Source organism: Lissotriton vulgaris, chromosome 6 (genome assembly GCF_964263255.1).
Source record: "Lissotriton vulgaris chromosome 6, aLisVul1.2, whole genome shotgun sequence".
Lineage (NCBI taxonomy): Eukaryota > Metazoa > Chordata > Amphibia > Caudata > Salamandridae > Lissotriton > Lissotriton vulgaris.
The window spans coordinates 1,805,265,148-1,805,284,360 of record NC_141694.1 but is presented as its reverse complement, the minus strand read 5'-3'; positions in this window follow the sequence as shown (position 1 = coordinate 1,805,284,360).

Here is a 19,213-nt window from a genome sequence, read left to right as displayed (position 1 = left end):
TGGCATTGTAGAGGGATGGCCCTGCCCTATTCAGGTCCCAGGTGCAACTCCTACCTCCCATCTAGATGCAGATCTCTCTATTCACCACCGGGCTGCCCCAGCCTCTCTCCTGGAATCCCCCAGCCCTGTCACTCACAAACCCAGACAAAGGAATACACAACCTAGCAGAGGCAGGTTTGAAAGGTTAGGCAAACAAATACCTACTTTCTAAAAGTGGTATTTGCAAATACAGAATATTAAAATAAACTTTACTAAAAGATGTATTTTATCACTCTGAGTCCAGGCATACTAAACTCGAATTTCTACCATGTTCTCTGAGTCAGTTAGGATTATAACATGTAATAATTCTAACAGCCCATTCTGGCCTATGGAGAAGAGGTAGCCTTGCAATAGGGAAAAGTGAAAATGGCTATTGTTAGACCTTGGCGTGGGTCTACCCTCCATTTTTGTTGCTGTGCCTCATATGTTTTGCTGGTGTTAGCTGCTCAGAGCACTGTGCCACTGCCAATCAGTGCTGCAGTGCAAGTGCTCCCTATGAAAAGTGTATATGTTGATTGGTTTCCATGTTTGGCTTATTTGGTTTACTGTCAGACCCCAGTAAAGTGCACCAGGAGTGCCAGGGCTTGTAACTCCAAATGCTGGTGGTGGGCTTGCAGCACTGGTTGTGCCACCCACAGAAGCAGCCTTGTAAAATGTGTTCAGGGTCTGCCATTGCAGAACCTGCGTGCAGTCTGGTACTGTCATGCTGACTGGGCAAGTGCACCCACTTGCCAGTCCCTAAACCTTCCCTTTACTTCATGTGAGTCACCCCGATGGTAGGCCCAAGGGCAGGGTGCATTGTAAGCATAAGGTAGGACTAGCCCTGATTTGTGTGGCATGTCCTAATAGTGAATTGCAGCCATTTCCGTTTTTCACTATTGTAAGGCTACCTGTTCTCATAGGCCAGAATGGGCTGTTAGAATTATTACATCCTAGGATCCTAACAGACTCAGGGAACATGGTAGAAATACTAGAAGTTTAGTATGCATGAACTCAGAATAATAAAAGACGTCTTTTAGTGAGGTATATTTTAATGTTCTGTATTTGCAAATACCACTTTTAGAATGCTGGTATTTTCTTGCCTAACCATTTCAGCCCCCCTCTGCTTTGATGTGTATCTGCTGTCTGGTTTCTGTGAGTGACAGGGCTGGGGAATTCCAAGAGACAGGCTGGGCAGCCAGGTGGTGAATTGAGAGATTACATCCAAGATAGGTGGGAGTAGCGTCCCTTGACTCTGAATCGGGCTGTGCTCTGCCACCACAATGCTGGCTCCACCTCCTGTGGAGCGTCTGATGTCTCTGCCCTGCACACTGAAAAGTCAAGCCAGAGTCACCACAACAAAGTGCTCAAGAACTGGACTGAAATAAGCAAAGGCCCCCTGGCCTCAAAGAACAAAAGAAATGCAGTATAAATATTGGAGCCCTGCTCCTAAGAAATGAGATCCTGCTTGAACCACGAAGAACCTCTGCCCGACAAGAAATACCTGGAAAAGCTGAAGGAGGAGTACTGTCCCTAACCTGGGGGATTGGCATGCAGTGGGTGCCTTGCTGTGAAAGGAGAGGAAAAGACTAAAGAGATTTTGCAAACTTGTGCTTCAACAATCTCCAAGGCCTTGTGGGTGAGATTGCTCCCTGAATGGAGTCCCAGGATTATTGGACTCCTCCTGCCTTCACTGACAGATCTGCTGAACTTTGCCCTTCCTTATCGCTGGAGCCGCGATCTCAGTCACCTCATCCCCTTCTTTGCAGTGACGCTTGTGCATGGCTGCCCCGCACCGTGTGAGCCCGTTCTGCTATAAGCCGGCCCTCGCACCGTCCCTGCCAGGGCTGCCCGCACTCTGCCTCACTCTTTCCCCCTGTTCGAGCTGCACTGCTCGTCTTGCCGCCCCCTACCGACTGGAAGTCCGACTGAAGTGCCTCACAATGCCAAGGATGGCCCGTACGCAGGAAGCGTACCAGCCGCTTTGCATCGCACTCTTGATCACGGGGCCGCGCCGCACTGAGAGAGCCCGGCCCGTGCGCCTCGTACTGGCTGCATTTACTCAGCAGCTCAGAAGCGAAGTTACAGCTCGAACGCCGTGAACGCCGAAGACGACCAACATCGCCCGCCCCGCTCCTCGAGGTCCCCTTGCTCTTTGCCTCTCACCGAGATGCCTACCACAGCCAGGGCCCACCTCGCAGAGGAGCCGCCAGCATCTTTACATTGTCTACATGTCCCAGACCCCTCATTCGAGCCGGACTCATCATCCCAAAAGGTACTGTCACTCAACTCGTACTCCTGTGTGTACGCCACAGACCAAGGAGCGTTGCAGACCAAGGAATCCGCAACGCTTGCATAGTATCTTTTTGACAGTTTTGTTACACTGTGAGAGTTAGACAAGAGTGAGCACGCGCACAGAAACCAAGAAGAATGCATTTTTAACAGAACTCTTATTTTTGCTGAATAGTATTGTGGCCTCATTTTGTAATTCACAATTAGGACATGCCACACACATCAGGGCTTGTGCTATCTTATACTTACAATGCACCCCGCCCTTGGGCCTATAATAGGGGTGACTGATATGAAGAAATGGGAAGGTTTAGGGACTGGTAAGTGAGTGCACTTGCCCAGTCAGCATGACAGTACCAGGCTGCACGCAGGCTCTGGGTGGCACAACCAGTGCTGCAGGCCCACCAGCAGCATTTGGATTTACACAACCTGGGCACACTCAGTGCACTAGACCAGGATCTGACAAGTAAACCAAATAGCCAAACATAGAACCACTGAATAATACATCAATTTACAATAAGGAGCACTTGCACTGTGGCACTGGACAGCAGTGGCACAGTGCCCTAAGCATCTAACACCAGCAAAAATACATGAGGCAACAGCAAAAAAATGGAACGGAGACCCACGCCAATGGTGCCAGGTCTAACAGATACCCTCTAGCCAGGAAACGCTGTTCAGTCTCCCTGATATTCTGAGTAAAAGTTTCCTCCATGCTTCAATTCCGTCTCATCAGGATCATCAAGGGATATTATCAATTACATGATGCGGATGCGCGCTTTGGTAATGCAGTGTACTGTTACATGCAGTGATTTTCCTACGGGTACGACTCTGAATGTGATTATCCTGCACAAAGAAAGTGACATCCAGGAAGTCAATTGATTCATTGTCATAACTGATGGTAAATCTAACATTGTACGGGTTATCTTTTAAGTAAGCATTATACTCAAAGAGTTCCGGGGCAGGTCCATCCCAGAGCATAATAACACCAGCAATGTACCTGCCACAGAAAATGACATGCTCCATCCATCTAGCAGCATGGCGACCCTAGGCATGCTCCTGCTAATACCAGCCCATAAAAAACCCGGCATAAGCTGGAGCAAACCTAGAGCCCATTGCTGTGCCCTGGACCTGGTGAAACCATTGGGAATCGTGAAGAAAAAAGGTTTTTGATAGAATTATGTTAGTCATTTCCAGCAGGACCTCAGTATGTGAATAATGCTCTGCCTTACTCCAAACTCTTTCTTAATACATGTATAAAGGCTTGTCACGTCCAGAGTCACAAATATAAGGCTCTCAGAACATGCTAAGCCTTCAAACTTTCCCAGGATATCTTTGATGTCCTTAATATAAGCCGGCCAGTTTTGTACTAAGGGCTGTATGTAGTGATCCACATACTCTGAGAGTCTTTCCGAGGGAGAATTTAACCCAGAAATGATAGGGCGGCCCAGTGGAATGGGACCCCCTTATGTATTTTCGGTAGAATGTAGATACATGGGAACGTTGGTTCCAAGACCGTCAAGTATCTACACTCTTCCTCACTTATTAGGCCAGTCTCCCGCCACTCTGCAAGTCTCATGTTGATGTGTGTTCCTAATGTCTTAATGGGGTTCCCTGGGAGCTTGATGTAACAGGATGTATCCACCAATTGGCGATTTATCTCCCTCATGTAACTTGACCTTTTCATTTCCCCCCTTTATCTGCTTCACAAATGACAATTGAGGGATCCGATATGAGTCCCTTGAGGGCTTTGTTCTCACCTGCAGTGAGATTGTGATTTTTAGTTCAGGGGGAGGTGGGTTGTTCCAGAACTTTGTAAAACCCTTGGGTGTGCTTACTATGGTTACCCCAACTTTTTGCTGGTGTTTCACTGTTTCTCGACTTTAGTCTGGCTGGGGCCCTGCTAACCAGGACCCCAGCCTAGCTGCTTCCTCTCTAAATTGATTGCATGTACCTTAGGTACACTCCAGATTGGTTACTGGGTTACCCTTATGAGTCCCTAGTGTATGGTACCATAGGTACCCCAGATGCCTACAAGGGGCTGAAGCATGTATTATGCCACCCCTGGGAAGTCTTCCAAAATGGCACCATAGGACTGCTACTGCAGCCTGGGTAAGGTGGTGCAGGCACCCCTTGCTAAGATATAGGCTACCTATATCTACCTTTAATCACTGACACATATAAACCTATAAGTCACTCCTATGGCAGGCCTTAATAATCCTGAAGGCCGAGTGCTTGGTTTTGTGTGAGAGGGTACCCATGCATGAGCAGGACCACTCTGCAGCTTTCAGAATATATTCTCTGAGGCTGTTCTGTGATGCAGCCAGACCATATACGCTTAAGTGCATTATAAGCTCGCAGTAAATGCTAACTTTGGAATGGCTGCATGGAAACATGTCATGTTTGGTGTCACACACTTTGGAATCCTACCCCCCCAGTCCTGGCGGCGTGAGTAAAATTCCACCCTTCTAGAGGGATAAGACATGTACATACTTACCTGACCGGTAATAGTTGAAAAGAGCCCCAGCATCACAAAATGGATGCTGCAGCCACAGACATGGGTCTGACCTCCATCTGCTAGATGAAACTCCGGCAAGGGAGGACTGGACAATAGGTTTCCTGTCACAGGGAGGTGTAACCACCGCCCAGACAGGCTTTAGTGTATTGGGGCTGCATTCAGAGAATGCTTTTCAGACAGTGCTGGGGGCACACTTGGTGTCCCTGTACATACCCCAGTTCAAACCGGTTGCATGGGCACTCAGCCCCTGCTATGCAGTGGAACTGGACAAAGGGAAAGGGGTGTAACCACCCCCCTCCCTGGTACCTTCCATAGGTGGGTCCCTAGAGTATATCCATGCCCCTAACTTAGTATAAATATGGGATCCCAGTCCTTAGAACTTTAGATTACACCTGGACGAAACTGTGCAACATATATACCAGGTGTGGTTCTCCTTTCATTTGGTCATTCATGAAATTATAGACTGGTAAAACAAGCTGCTTTACGTTCCTTCAGGACTAAGCCTGAAGGCTGCCCTTTAGATTACACCTGGACGAAATTCTGCAACATATATACCTGGTGTGGTTCTCCTTTCATTTGGTCATGCATGAGATTATAGACTGGTAAAACAAGCTGCTTTACATGCCTTCAAGACTAAGCCTGAAGGCTTCTATCAACAGCTACCACTAGGATAGCTTTCTATATAGGTTGTCTTTTAACCTTCTATCCATAAGGGTAGTTTGGACTGGTACAAGGTGCCCACTCGAATAGTGGACAGCATATGCCAGGCCAACTTCTCATACCGTGTGTCACCTTATCTCTTAAAAGATCTAGGTTAGAGTATGTGCCAATTGGGATGTATTTTGATTTTAAGCCACTATCTAGTGACACATCCTCAGAAATTTCCAATTCATTTATAATCAGGTCTACCTCAATCTGTGATTCATATTCAACAGACATCATCATTGAATAACTTTTACATCTGTTACAGTATATGGGGAAGGGACACGTTACTCCAAAGGTTTGGTACAGATGGATGGATTACGCAGAAAATGATCCTTCAATTTTAATGATGTTATACATTTTGACAAATCCACAAACATGTCACCGAATTGGCCACAGAAGAGAGAGAAGTTGTGCTACTTGCAGAGGTTAATTCAAGAGTATCCTCTGGGTCTTTTACCTTCTCCTAGGATTTTAACATTATAATATTTGTGGGATTTGGTATAGACTCTCCCATCTTTATAATCCTTATCATCCCTTCAGATTTTTTTCACTTTCTTATCTCGCAAGTAAATTTGATTGGTCTCAAGGATCTCATCCAATATGGCATAATTTTTCTTCACTGCTTCCTTTAATTCAGATGTTGCGATCTCTTTTTCAAGTTCCTCTGTTTCTTGTTGTAATTTGATGCCTTTTTTCTCCACATTCTTAATTAAAATGCGGATCATGTTAAATGAGGCATTGCAGAGATTTCCATCCCAGTCCTCAAGGGATTCCTTATCCAGGTCCTCAAAAGTGGGGAAAATTAAAATTCTGAGGCCTCTAGGAATTTTCTAATTTTCAATATATTTTTCCAGAGTGGTGCTGTCCCACCATCTGGACATCTCATGGTTTTTTAACTTTTCCAATTGTTGGAATTTAACTTTTAAGCTCTCTGTTTTCAGGGAATTCCCAGTCATGTCTCCTGGTTTGGCACTGGAGGCGAATAGATCCTGGGCTAATTCCTTTTGTCTGTCTTTAAAGCCTGGCATTGTTTCAGTGTTTTTAAATACAATTCTAAAAAAAATTATATACTTATACTTTACAGGGCAGGTCAGTGCTAAACAAGGGGTCAAGATACATAAACAAAAAAGCCTGATGGTGGAACCCTCAGAACCACAGCACCTGAACTGTTATTCCTTTAGTATTCTGACCCCTCTATACTCTTTGGGGTTTGTGTGCACACTGAAATGCACCCACCATCACAGTGCCAATCCTCAAGGGATAATAACATTTTGAAACATAAGCACAGGCGCACCACACATCATTTGCAAAAATTAAGGGTACTAATGTATAATCTGTATACAATACAAGTGTTATTTTAAAAAAAAACAGTATTCCTATTTTCTGTAACTTTCTAAAAACGTGGTCATACACATCAATTTTCACAGTGTTACAGCCGATGCTCTATTACCTTATCCTTGACCTGATGGACACATGGCATAACGCCTTCCTGCTGTCCACATTGACAGTTATTGTTGTACCAACCCATTGGGAGAGACGCCGGATTCACAGCAGGGCAGACCGACAGCGATAACGGACGTGTGACAGGAAGCCAAAGGATTAAAGAATTGGAACTAACTGAATAGCAGTCGCACACTGAGCGGTATTTACAACAGTGATAAATGTTCCTGGTATGCCCTAACCTTTACTACGGTCCTAAAACCAATTTCAAGTTAGAACAGATCTACAGTGATAGAGAGTTCCTTTCCAACACGAACAACAGAGTAACCTAAGGATACCCTAACCGGGTTGGAACTATCACCGGTCTAGTGGGAATACAGTACTCGCCTTTAATAGAAGGAAGCCCTGAAGAGTCAAAGTTTAATATACTTTGACGAAACACGTGTCGGCTGGCGCTGTGTAGCTCAAGTATTAAAAAAGAATTATCAACTACAAAGACGTCATCTATTCCTTATTTTTCTGTACAAATGCACTAATGGACTTATTATATGTGTAAACCAACTGTGTGTGCACAGGATTTGTGCATAAATTATAGATGTTTTGAGAACAATATCCCTAGAGGGGTTGTGAGGGTCACCCCTTTCCTGTAGCACCACAAACAGAAAAGCTAGAAAAAAAAACAGTATCAGAGATATAGCGGAGCACAACTAGTCCCTAACACTAAGAACCCTGCACGTTGTTATTTTTTAGTTATTGTTGTACAATTAGTCGTTATTGGAGTAGTTTGAGTGGTTATTGATGTAGTAGGAGTGGTTATTGGGGTTGTGTGGGTGGTCATTGTTGTAGGATTAGTGGGTATTAGTGTAGTGTGGTGGGATATTGCCACACTATTAGTGGTTAATGGTGTTGTGTGGAGGGTTATTGTTACAGTATTAGTGGTTATAGGTGTTGTGTAGGTGGAGACTGTTGTAGTATTAGTGGTTATTGGTGTGGTATGGGTGGTAATTTGTATGGTGTAGTATGGGTGGTTATTGGTGTAGTAAGGGTGGGTATTGGTGTAGTGTGGGTGGTTATTGTAGAATTAGTTGTTATTGGTGTAGTGCATGTGGTTATTGTTTTAGTGTTTGTGGTTAATGGTGTAGTATGGGTGGTTATTGTTGTAGTGATAGGGAATAGTGTGATGGTTGTTTCTGGTGGATCTCCTGGTTCCGGGTGGCATCCCATAGTTTATAGGTAGTGGGATAAGTACTTGCACTGATAAGCAGGATATCACTACTTTCCATTGTTTTGGTTCCCAGATGTCTTAATATTGGTGCTTGTAGGCCTCATTACTAATGTGTGCAGAGGCATGCTTAGTTTAGCTTTAGATATTGCCTTGTGATATGTTACATTTTGCCTTTGTTTCTTTGCTGTGGCTGTGATTATGCATCTTGGACCTTTGATGTCTAATTCATATATTTTCAATTGTTTCCAGAAGTCTCTTTTTCCCTGTCTATCGCTTGCTCGCACTCTATTCTCCTTTGGTCTCTTGCTCGCTTTAGCTTTCTTTCTCCTTTAGCTCTCCTTTTTTGACTTAACTTCTGACTACTTTACTTGTGATTCTCTGCAATGTGTTGAAAAGGAATATAACAATCAGAAAAGGGCCTCTTTAATCTGGGCTTTACTCGCTGTGGTCTAATCCGAGGACCTAATCACCTTTTCATTCAATTCAAGGCATTCTCCTTGGGTTCTCCAACTTTATATTGAAAAATCTGCCTATTGGCAGCACAATAAGTGTTCTTTTATTTTCTCTCTGCACCTAATTCATTCTTTCTGTCCCCCTCCTTTCTCTCTTTTTGCGCCTTCTATTCACTTTCTCTCTATCTGTCCAACAGTGAGAGGGGAACGGCGTGCAGGCGTTGGTGGGAATGGTGTGCAGGCCTTGGTGGCAGTTTTGGGGTCTACGGAAGAGACCTCTCTTTGTATTATGAGAGGGATTAAAAAAGCAGAATTTGGTATTCAAACATCTGTGCTTCTGACTTTTTGGGAATTAAAAGAAGCTCTGCTGTGTATATTTACCACATTTTCGATCCAAAGGTATCAGAGCGCTTTAAATGAACACCAGTTGCATTACAGACCGGCACATTAATTTTTGTTAGGCACGGTGATGTGCCAAGAATCACAGGATGTTTCAACCTCCATCAGACTTGAACCTGGTTCCCCAGCTTCAAAGTCGACTACTCTGGCCGTTAAGCCATATTCTGGTGCCAGTGAGGGGGAACTGGCTGTAGGGCTGTGCGAACACACTCTTAAGTGGACCAAACACGGCTCAAGGCAGGTTCCACGGCCTCCCGTCAGAAATTGAAGAACCTTGGTATGGAAGCTTTTGGACTGAACACTCATGGGTTAATGCGCCTGCTGATAAGATCTGAGTGTAGCCGGCACATCATGGGGCTGATTCCAGTAAATGAGTGTAAATAAACTTTATTGTATAGTTAGTAAAAACCATTACAAAAAGTAGAAAAAGAAACATTGGTTAAAATAAATTATCAATGTGCATCCATGATTTAGACTTAGTAACATTAAAAAACAAGATGACATACAGTGAACGTCAAGTATCAAGGCAAATCAATTATATGTTGTCCGTTTACTTGTTGTGGAACGGTGAGTGAAATTCATCTTCCATTGACTGGCAAAGAAGAAACAGCAGGTGCAAATCTTACGTGACATTAAAAAAGAGAGAACTAAATCTTGTTTACTCTAAAATTAACGGCATATCTAAAATAATTTCAACCTTGTGAGGTAATACCTCTTTTGTTCTCAAAGTTCATGACAAATTTGACTAATCTGCAGATTAATTGTGGATCCGCTGTACACAAAACCTGTATAACAGCGGAGCGACAGGTACGTACTCTATATTCCATGAACTTTGTCTTTAACCAGTACCGTCGTTCCTGATCCAGTGCAGGACAGATGCAGAGTAGGTGGATAAAGTCTTGTTTTGCATCGCCACACAGATCACACTCCTTAGTGTCTGGTTTCCTCCAATCCGGTTTGTCTGCATTTGTCGGCAGATTACCCATCCTTAAATTAAGATATTTCGTTTTGACATATGAGGAAAAGGAAAGCCCTAGATAGGCTGCAGGTTTAAGCACTTTATATGATTGGATTATCATCCAGGCATGCGCTCAGTAACTGAGGGTTAACTTGTCATTGATTAGCGAGTGCCTGTTTGCAGCCTTTTTAATCGCTTGCTTGAATGATGATACCGGTAACTTAGTTTGCCACAAGGATGTAAGTTCAGTAGTTTCGAGGGATAGTTTTAGATACTTAGCGTACTGAGAGTTGGGATTTTTTTGCATTGCTTCCCACGTGGCTTGGTTAATTCCTGTTTCCCTGTTCATCCAAATATCGTACCAAAATGTAATGGTCTCGTACTTTTTTTGCAGGTCTTGGGATTGCAGGCCGAACTCCAGTCGGACCTGCGCAGGTGAAGCATTAGACGACACACTAAAAACCCGCTTGTAGACTCTGATTTGGATACGGTCTAGAAGCTGTGCACTTCTGCCATGATGTAACACACTGCCATAGCCTATTGTGGGTAGTAACTTGGCTTTGATGACTGTCAGAAGTGGATTAAAAAACGGGCCTTTTAGCTGTTTGGAAATACTGTTAAACGCATGTAACAGGGCTATTCCTTTTTTTTCGATGACATCGAAGTGCATGGAAAAGTTAAGGCGACTGTCCAATTGTATTCCCAGGTACTTGTAATTGCCCACCACTTCCAATTTTTTGTTGTCTATGATGAAAACCGGCAGGGTGTTACGTCGACGTGTCAGTATCATGATCTTTGTTTTCTGACTGTTGATTTCAAGGAGATTGAGTTTTGTATATTCTGCCAATTCATGCAGGAGGCGTTGCAGACCTATTTTTGTCTGACTTAAGAGCACCACATCGTCGGCATAGGAGAGATGTGTCAGGCGTAGTGTTCCTAGCCGCGGTGGGTGAGCATTGGTCCCGTCCAGCCTTGAGGTTAGGTCTGCCAAGAACAGATTAAAAAGATGAGGGGCCAACACACAGCCCTGTTTTAATCCGTCATGTGTGTTAAAATTCCGTGCCCATTAGCGATCTTTACCTGCATCCAGGTGTCTGTGTATAAATCCATTATAGGGTTGAGAATTGCATCCGGCAAGCCCTGCTGCTTTAATTTGGACCATAGTAGTTGACGGTTGATACGGTCAAAAGCCGCTTTGAAGTCAACAAAGCAGGAGTATAATGCTTGATGGTTTTGCATACTTTTTTCGGCGATTAAACTTATTGCCATGGCGTTTGCCATGGTACCTGTACCCCTACGGAACCCAGTCTGGTTTACCGGGATCTTTTGATTAACCTCGGACCATTTTAGAAGGTCAATTAACACCAAGGATGCGTAGTATTTAGCTTCAGCATCAATGAGTGCTATTAGACGGTAATTTGCTGGGTTTTTACGGTCTCCTCCTTTGTAAATCGGGTTTATAATCGCCCCTCTCCAACTTTCTGGCAGCCGGCTCGTGTCATTTATTGACCTAAATAGGATGTTTAACTTGCGTGCCCAGAATTGAGGGTCCTCCTTGTAGATGGCCTGGGGGACGCCATTTGGCCCAGGTGCACAGTCTTGTCTGCTTCTCTTAATTATTTGTAATGTTTCTAATTCCACATATGATCTTGATGTCTGGACTCCGCCTCGCTGGATAACACTCATGTTGTTAAATTCTGCAGGGACAGTGGTCTTCACTTCCACTGTTTTTAATATTTTATGAGCTGGTTTTGTGGGTGGCACCAGTTGGTTTACTGAAAAAGTATCAAGTAAATGTTGGACCAATGCATTTTCCGTGACACAGGTCATACTTGTTGTTTGTGCTGATCTATTTAGTGAATTTACTTGCGACCAGAATGCTCTGGAGTCGGATTTTTTTGCGTTGTGTAGCAATTTGGTCCAAAAGTCAGTGACTTTAGTTTTATTTTCAAGCCAGATTTGTTTTTTGTATTGTTTCCTAATTAATCGAAACATTTGCCATACGTGCGAATCCGAACTGCGACCCTTTGCTTGCCTCATGGACACCCGCAGACGCCTTCTTAAGGACAATATGGTCTTGCTGGTCTGACCATATTTCTTTTGATTGGTGTTCTCGTGCGAGTTTACTCCAGTTTTTGGTAGCTTTTCCAAAAAGGCAGTCAATATTTCTGCACACAATTCGCTTTTATCGGTTATGGTTTGAAGTAGGTGCTTAGCCTCATTGGCTATTTGAGGTAGTGAATTAGTCGTCCACCTTAATCGCTTCAGGTTGGTTGTTGTTATTTCCCCAGCTGTTGATCGGGCTTTTAAGTGTTTGCGCGTTGCCAGATTAATCTCAATATGCTGCATTGAGTGATCACTCTCCGCTGAGCATTGAATTTGGAATCTTTTGATTTGCCCCAGGAGGGGGAGCGAGACGATGGTATAGTCCAGTATTGTGCTCGTGCTGGGGCCTATGTGGGTAATTGAAGGGGGTTTATCCGGTTTGATTCTTCCATTTAATACTCACAACCCCTGATTTTCCAGGGCCCACATCAACTGTTTTCCCACTCGGTCAGTCCTCTTGGCTGGCGGGATCTCCTGTGTTTCAACAGCCCAGAATTCGTTTGCAGCCATGATATTGTCTTCCTCTTCTGGGAACTGTATGAGATTTGCATTGAAATCGCCCGTCAGGATTATCTCCCATTCTGGTTGGTCAAGGCGGAAACCTGATATTGCATTATTAATTCCATTGAATAATTCTTTTTTTGCCTTCGTTTTTGGATGGGCGTATATATTGATTAATATAATAGTTCCGATACCAGCCTGGGATATCCTCTCTAACTTGATTATTTGCATGTCTGGTGTGGAGGCTGCCAGTTGGGAGGCCTTGACGTTTAATGCAGTGCTTATATAAACCGACAGACCCCCCTTTGCTCGACCATAGCGCTGAGCGCGAATTGCCCTGACATGAAAACTGATTCTACCTGGAACATCAATTGGCTCTGTTAGCCAAGTTTCCTGCAGGGCAATGATGTCATATGTGTCCCAGGTGTCCATTTTCCTATTGTTGCTTAAAAATTCTTTGGCACCGGCGATATTCCAGGAAAGAACTTTTACTATACTATGTCCGGTGTTGCGTGCCCTGCTTTTAATTCAGTATTCCGTTTGGTCTTGCATTTGTCTATTCTGTTGGTCGGTTTTGGAAATGTCTACACCCCTTGCCCCTTGCAATACCGAATATGTACATCGGCTAACCCCGGTGTGATCTCTTAATTTGGTGCGCTTTCTTAATAGGGGCGAGGGATAACCTATCGTTTCCTCTTCCTTGAGCGAGATGCCCCATTCTTCAAATTTCCTAGTTTCGGTGAGTAACTGCTTGACAGTTTCCACGCTCCTCCAAGTTGTAAGGGTGCCTTCCTTTGGTGTGTTGTTTGCGAGGGTGATGAATTCAATTTTCAGCAGGCCCGTAGATGTTATGTGGTTGAGACTCCGGATAGCCGATGTTAGGTGTAAGATGTTTCCTCGGTTTAGATAGTCTTGTGTACCTTGCATTTTATAGTTGGGTATGAAAAGTAGCCTTCCAGATATTATAGGTTGTGTTCCGTGCGTGTTGTCGTGCAGCCGAGTTCTCCCTGCTTTATTGCTTCCGTTGCGTTTTCCCTCATCCCTTGTGCTATTTACCTGTAGGCTATGAGCTTCGTTCCCTGGTTGTTCTGGCAGTATACTTTCCTTAGTTTTTACTTTCGATGGTGTTCTTTTAGGTCCGCCTAGTTCTGTGTTAGGCGTGCGATCGTTCACGTTATTAACTGGGTTGGGACCTGGCCTTGTGGCCTTTTCCGGTCCTTTGCTTTGATGTTGTTGCTCGGTAGTAATCTTTATTTGTAGTTGGTCTTGTTTGTTTTGGTCAGCTTTTGCTATAACTTGTCTTGTCTTTATTTTATCGCTTTGGAGGCGATGTTGATACTCATAATTAGTTCAGGTTTTGAAGCAGCTTTGTGTATATTATCTGGACCTTTGGTCACTACCCTTTGGGTTCCGTGCTTGATGGATTCGTGTCTACTATACTCTTGTTTCCTTGTGTGTTGGTTAATACCTTGTTGATTAGGCCAAGTTTTTTGCCTTATGTTGTTTCCATTATTGATTGACTCGTCCTTAAGACTTCCCAGTGTTTTGTTTAGGTGTGGATGATCATAATCGATACTTTCCAGGCTCCAATCCTCCTTATTTGAGTCCTCTGTGTCTGTGCTTGTTGCATAGTTGATTTCCTCAAATAGTGTTGATGCTCTTGTTCTTTTTCTCTGAGCTAAGTCATTACAACAATCCTCTTTGACGGTTAGATGCTGCCCTTTTTCTTTTACACTATGCTTCCGGTGACTGCCTTGGGGTTTTGGCGATGTTGGCGACTGACGTGACCCCTCCGCATCTCCCTCTTGGGTTTTAGCAATTGTTTTTCGACAGTTGAAGATCGGGAAATTGGTCAGGGCCTGCTTGGTTGCAGGTATACGGTTTAATAGTTGATTTCTATTTTTCCTTGCACGTTTTTTCTGCCTTTTAGTTAAAGGTTGCTTGATATGTAGGTTTTTTTCGCCGTCCTGTTTGTGCTGTTCTTTTTCTGGCGATTCGTGAATAATGATATTTCGGGCTCCTATGTTGTTCCCTGTGATGTTTTGTTCTTTCTGATTGTCTTCAAAGTTTTTTTTGTATGACAAGTTATGTTTCGGTTCATTGTCTATTATTTGTTGTAATACCAATGCTGTCAGTTCTGACTTTCTCTTTACCTGGGTTGATAGTGCTTCTTTATGTGCATCCTTTTGCTGAGCAGTGTGGTCTCTTTCATTAGTTATGTTATTTGCCCCCTGATTTACATACTTGCATTCATGTAGAATGTCTCCGAGTATTGACGGTAAGTCTTTTAACTTTTCCAATATTGGGCTGCAAGCGCAGTGTGGGTTCTGGATCCGGGAACGGGGCTGCTCCTGAAAAACGTCAAATAAGTTTCCCAAAGTGTCCATTTTTTTATTTATGGTGGCTATATGTTCGGCTATTGTACTCATTAAAAGAATTTGAATGTCAAGTTTGTCTGACTGCATGTTCAATGTTTTAATTGAGGTTTCCAGGATATTACCCAGTGCACCGTGTAGTGCAATTATGGATTCCAGATTTTGGCTAACGTCGCTCATTCCTGCTTGCTTGCTCTCATTCGCTTTGTCGTGTTTGTCGTGGGTTGCGGAATTTCGATGTTCCTCATGTTGTATATATGAGAGACCTTTGTGTGGCAACCTTTTTGCAGAAGGTGGATCGCATGGCACTGACACACTTGAAATTTCTATTATTGTTGGTTCCTGACAACACTCGGTATCAGGGTCCGTGGGCGCAGCTGGATGAGCTTTGTTTTCTATGTCCTGATTTGACCCACTTGATATCTCGATTAAGTTATTGTTTGCTAGTTCCTGGGTTGGTAGATTGATTTGGTGCTGTTCGCTTAAAGTTTTTCCTTGTATCTCCGTTGTTGCAACTGCTGGTTTTTTTGTGTAGTTTCTTTTGCTTGGAACCAGTTGCACTCTTTTGTTTGTCTTGCTTTGTGTTACAAGACATTGTGCTTTGATTTTTGTCCCAAAGAATTTGGGAGTCGGACCAGAGATTGCACCCCTCAGTGTCTTTACTGTATTTGCGCTTTAATTGATTTAAACGTGAGTCCGATCTTGGAGTTGAGTGGTTATTTGGTTTCACCTTGTACGCCGCCTCTGTGGTGCTAGTGTTGTGGCTACCCTCTTCATCACCAATTGCCGGTGCGCTGCTGGCCCTTGGTAGAATTGTATTTGTTCCTTTTGCTGATTGGACTGACAGTTTTGGTGTCGTTGTAGTCCTTTGGAGCTGTGTGTTTGGTAAACTCTCTTCCAAAGGTTTTTCACTGGGATTGTCCATTATCCACTCAAAGACACTTGACGACTTCCGATGTTTCATTTGTTTTTGGGCCGAGTCTTGAGCTGAGCCATGGCTTATGTTTTCCTTGTGCTCCGTGTGTACTTGAGCTTGTATTTGCAACTTATGCTTGTTATTTCCCTCGGTGATTTGTGTGCACCTGCCTGATTCATCTATTCCAATACCCTTTGCTGAAGTGATGTTTACACTAGGCGGGGGTAAGTGTTGTTCAGCCAGCTGTGTGATTGCCTTGGTCGGGGTCATTGGTATTTGTAGCCCGTTTGGGGTTGCTGGCATTGTAAAAATTGCTGCTACAGGGTCTTTCAAAAATGTGAATTTTCCACTGGGCTTAATTGAGCCAAAAATTGAGTAGATTGGGGGTATTAGCGAGGTAGTGGGGGGGTTGGCTGGAGTATCTTCGGGGGGACTAGTGAGTTCTTTCGTTTTGGATTTCCGTTTTGTGGTCTGCGGGGGGTTCCTCCGTATCCTCCCCGACTTCATTGTTCCGGTAGGCTTAATTCCTTTGGTAACCTGAAACTTCTCACTCCCCTTTGGAACCTTTACACTGGGATCTCGGTGAGTGTTTGCTTGCGTGATGGGGTGGTCAGTGATAATGTATGGTGGAGATTAGTCGCGTGAAAGACCTTGTCAAGACCCCCCTCTCCACACTCCGCTACACTCCTCACCAAGTTCCTTTCCGACCAGTGAAAAACCTTTACCAAGTTCCTTTCCAACCAGTGATTACTTTTACTGCTGCGCGCCACCTCTGTCACTTCTGCCTCTCACCCCCTCCACCACTCCTCACCGGCTCTGCTGCTCCCTTGCAGGATGTTACTGTACCTCGCTCCTTCCCTACTCAGCTTGCTGTCGGTGTTTATTATCAATGCGTTGCTCCTAGATCCCAGTCTTCTTCTCTCAGCTCTCGGCTCCAATTCAAGCTCTGACGTGGATGGCGTATGGAGGTGCCTCAAATGCCTCAGTGAAAGTGTAGGTGCTCAGGGCATTCCAGGGTTTCCAGCCACTTCTGATACCTCCGTTGCACCTGCTCTCTCCTTTGCTCCTCGGCACCGATCGAACTTTGGTCACAGGCCTGCAGGTGCCTCTGTGTGCCCGTTCTGAGCGCTTTAGGTTCTACGAGCGCGCGGCACCTCTGTGCCCTCCCCGACCTCGCAGCACTTTAGGGCTTTGGGACTTCAGAGAACTGCCTCCAGGTGCTTCAAGGCTATGGCTATGGAGAGATTCGGGGAGCTTCAGGCCAGTGCACTTGGCCCACTCTCCGCTCCGCCCGCTCGCAGCCCGCCCCTGGCCGCGCTCGACGTGCACCTAACTTCTACTTCTCACCGCTTCCCTTCTGATGCCGTACGCAGGGTGCTGGATGCGGTGGGCGAAATGTGGGACGCGAGGTGCTTGATGTCACCAGCACACTCACGGTTCACGGCCTCCCGGCATCAGCTTCTGCTTCGTTCGCGGCTCCCGATTCTGCGCCCGGTGCAGCCTCACAGCCTCGCAGCCTCACAGCTTCGCTCTGACCGCTGGTCTAGCACGACTGCTCCGCCTCGCTTCGACTCCGGGGCTGATTCCAGTAAGCCAACTCAGGAGGTTAGTGGCCATGCTACAGAGATGTTTGTGAGAATGTTGGTCAAAATTCCAAAAAAAAGACAGGACATCAATGTATACAATGAAAGTATCTGTGTACACTTCCAAGCAAATGGTCCTGTTTGTAATGTTTGAAAATGAAATCGACCTCCTTTTGTTCCGCCTGAGATCGGCAAGGCTAGGTTGGAGGTACATGGCGGCTGGCGGGCTGGAGAGCTCCTCCGAGTTATGGGAGAGAGGCAAGGAGGGAGACGGGCAGAGAGGGGATTGGGCAGCTGAGAGGAGAAACCCAATCCGTGTATTTTCAGCCAAGGTGCGCTGCAATGCCGGGCTCAGACACACACAGGGAGAGGGTGTAAGTGAGACTCCGAACTCCGATGGTATTTTCTCCCCTGATGATATGTACTTTAAGATTTGAACAGTAAACGTAAGATGAAAGCAGTTTAAAATGTGGTCTAAAGCTTCTTTAATGATCTGTGACTTTTAGTTAAAACTAAACACAGGAAGAAAAGCCATGTTAAGAAAGAATGCAGGCGTTTTATTATTCAAAAAAGAATCCTCTCTCGTTATTAAGTTCCAGCCTTTGCAGATTCTTAAAAAATTAGCAAACAGAAGGTTATTTATTGCAGATTTTTATAGCGTAAACTCGGCCAAAGGGCGCAATTATATGAGCACCAGTTACATTACAGAAGATTACATTCATGTTTATAATATTTTAGGCATTGCTGGGACTCACACCTTTTTTCATAGTTCCACATTCTGCAGCTCTGACCCTAACAATATATTGTCTCCATTTTCCGCCCTGGGAAAGGTGCTTCACAGTGAGGTTTATGGAAACATACCCCACCCCCCACCCCCCACCCCCCACCAAGGCCTGAAAGGCACTGTAGCCGAGGTGCCAACAACAGGCCCTCAGCAATGCCATTCACTTACTCACCCCAGCCCAGGGGTACAGAAAGGCACAGAGCTGCTGCTCCATGGGGAGCCGAGTTGATAATGACCCACAGCAGGGGAGTGGGACATTGCTTCTGGAAGTCTGCACCGGCCCCACGGGAGGCCAAGATAAAGCCTGCAGCGGACAGAACAATATTGGCCGGGCGACACAGCTGACAGCAACACCCTCAGACCCACCTTGCTCATGATGCTACCCCCCACACACACACTTTACAGTGGCCTGGTGGGGAAGACAATAAGCCTCTGTGGGCCGGTTGATAAAAACCGGCCCACTGTTGACCCTTAGGCACTGGCCCATTGGCCAGTGCCCGACTGCCCTCCTTTCCAATCCAATGCAGCCTGTTGGGGTCAAACGAAGTGCCCTCCATTATCCTGTGGGGACTCCGGGATGTGGCAAGCAGAGATTAACATATCACACTTATCACAGTTGATTTTCTACAAAACTTTAGCCTCTGATAAAATCTGTCATGCAATGTAAATGCGCATTTCTCACCCCAAATATACTGTTCTTGCAGAATACAGCAGTTTGCATGTTTGCAAATTACACCTATTTCAGAGTTCCAAGGTCACTGAATATGTTTCCGACGATGACCCAAAGGAGTTCACTTTGCACCTCCAGTGTCCTAGGGTTGCTCAATCAACCATGATGCATTTAGATGCACCAATGTTCCGCTTTCTAGAACGAGTTGTCCATACCTCCATTTCTAGTATGAGTCCACTTTGCTATTCTGCAGACAGACATTCTCTATATTCAGCAA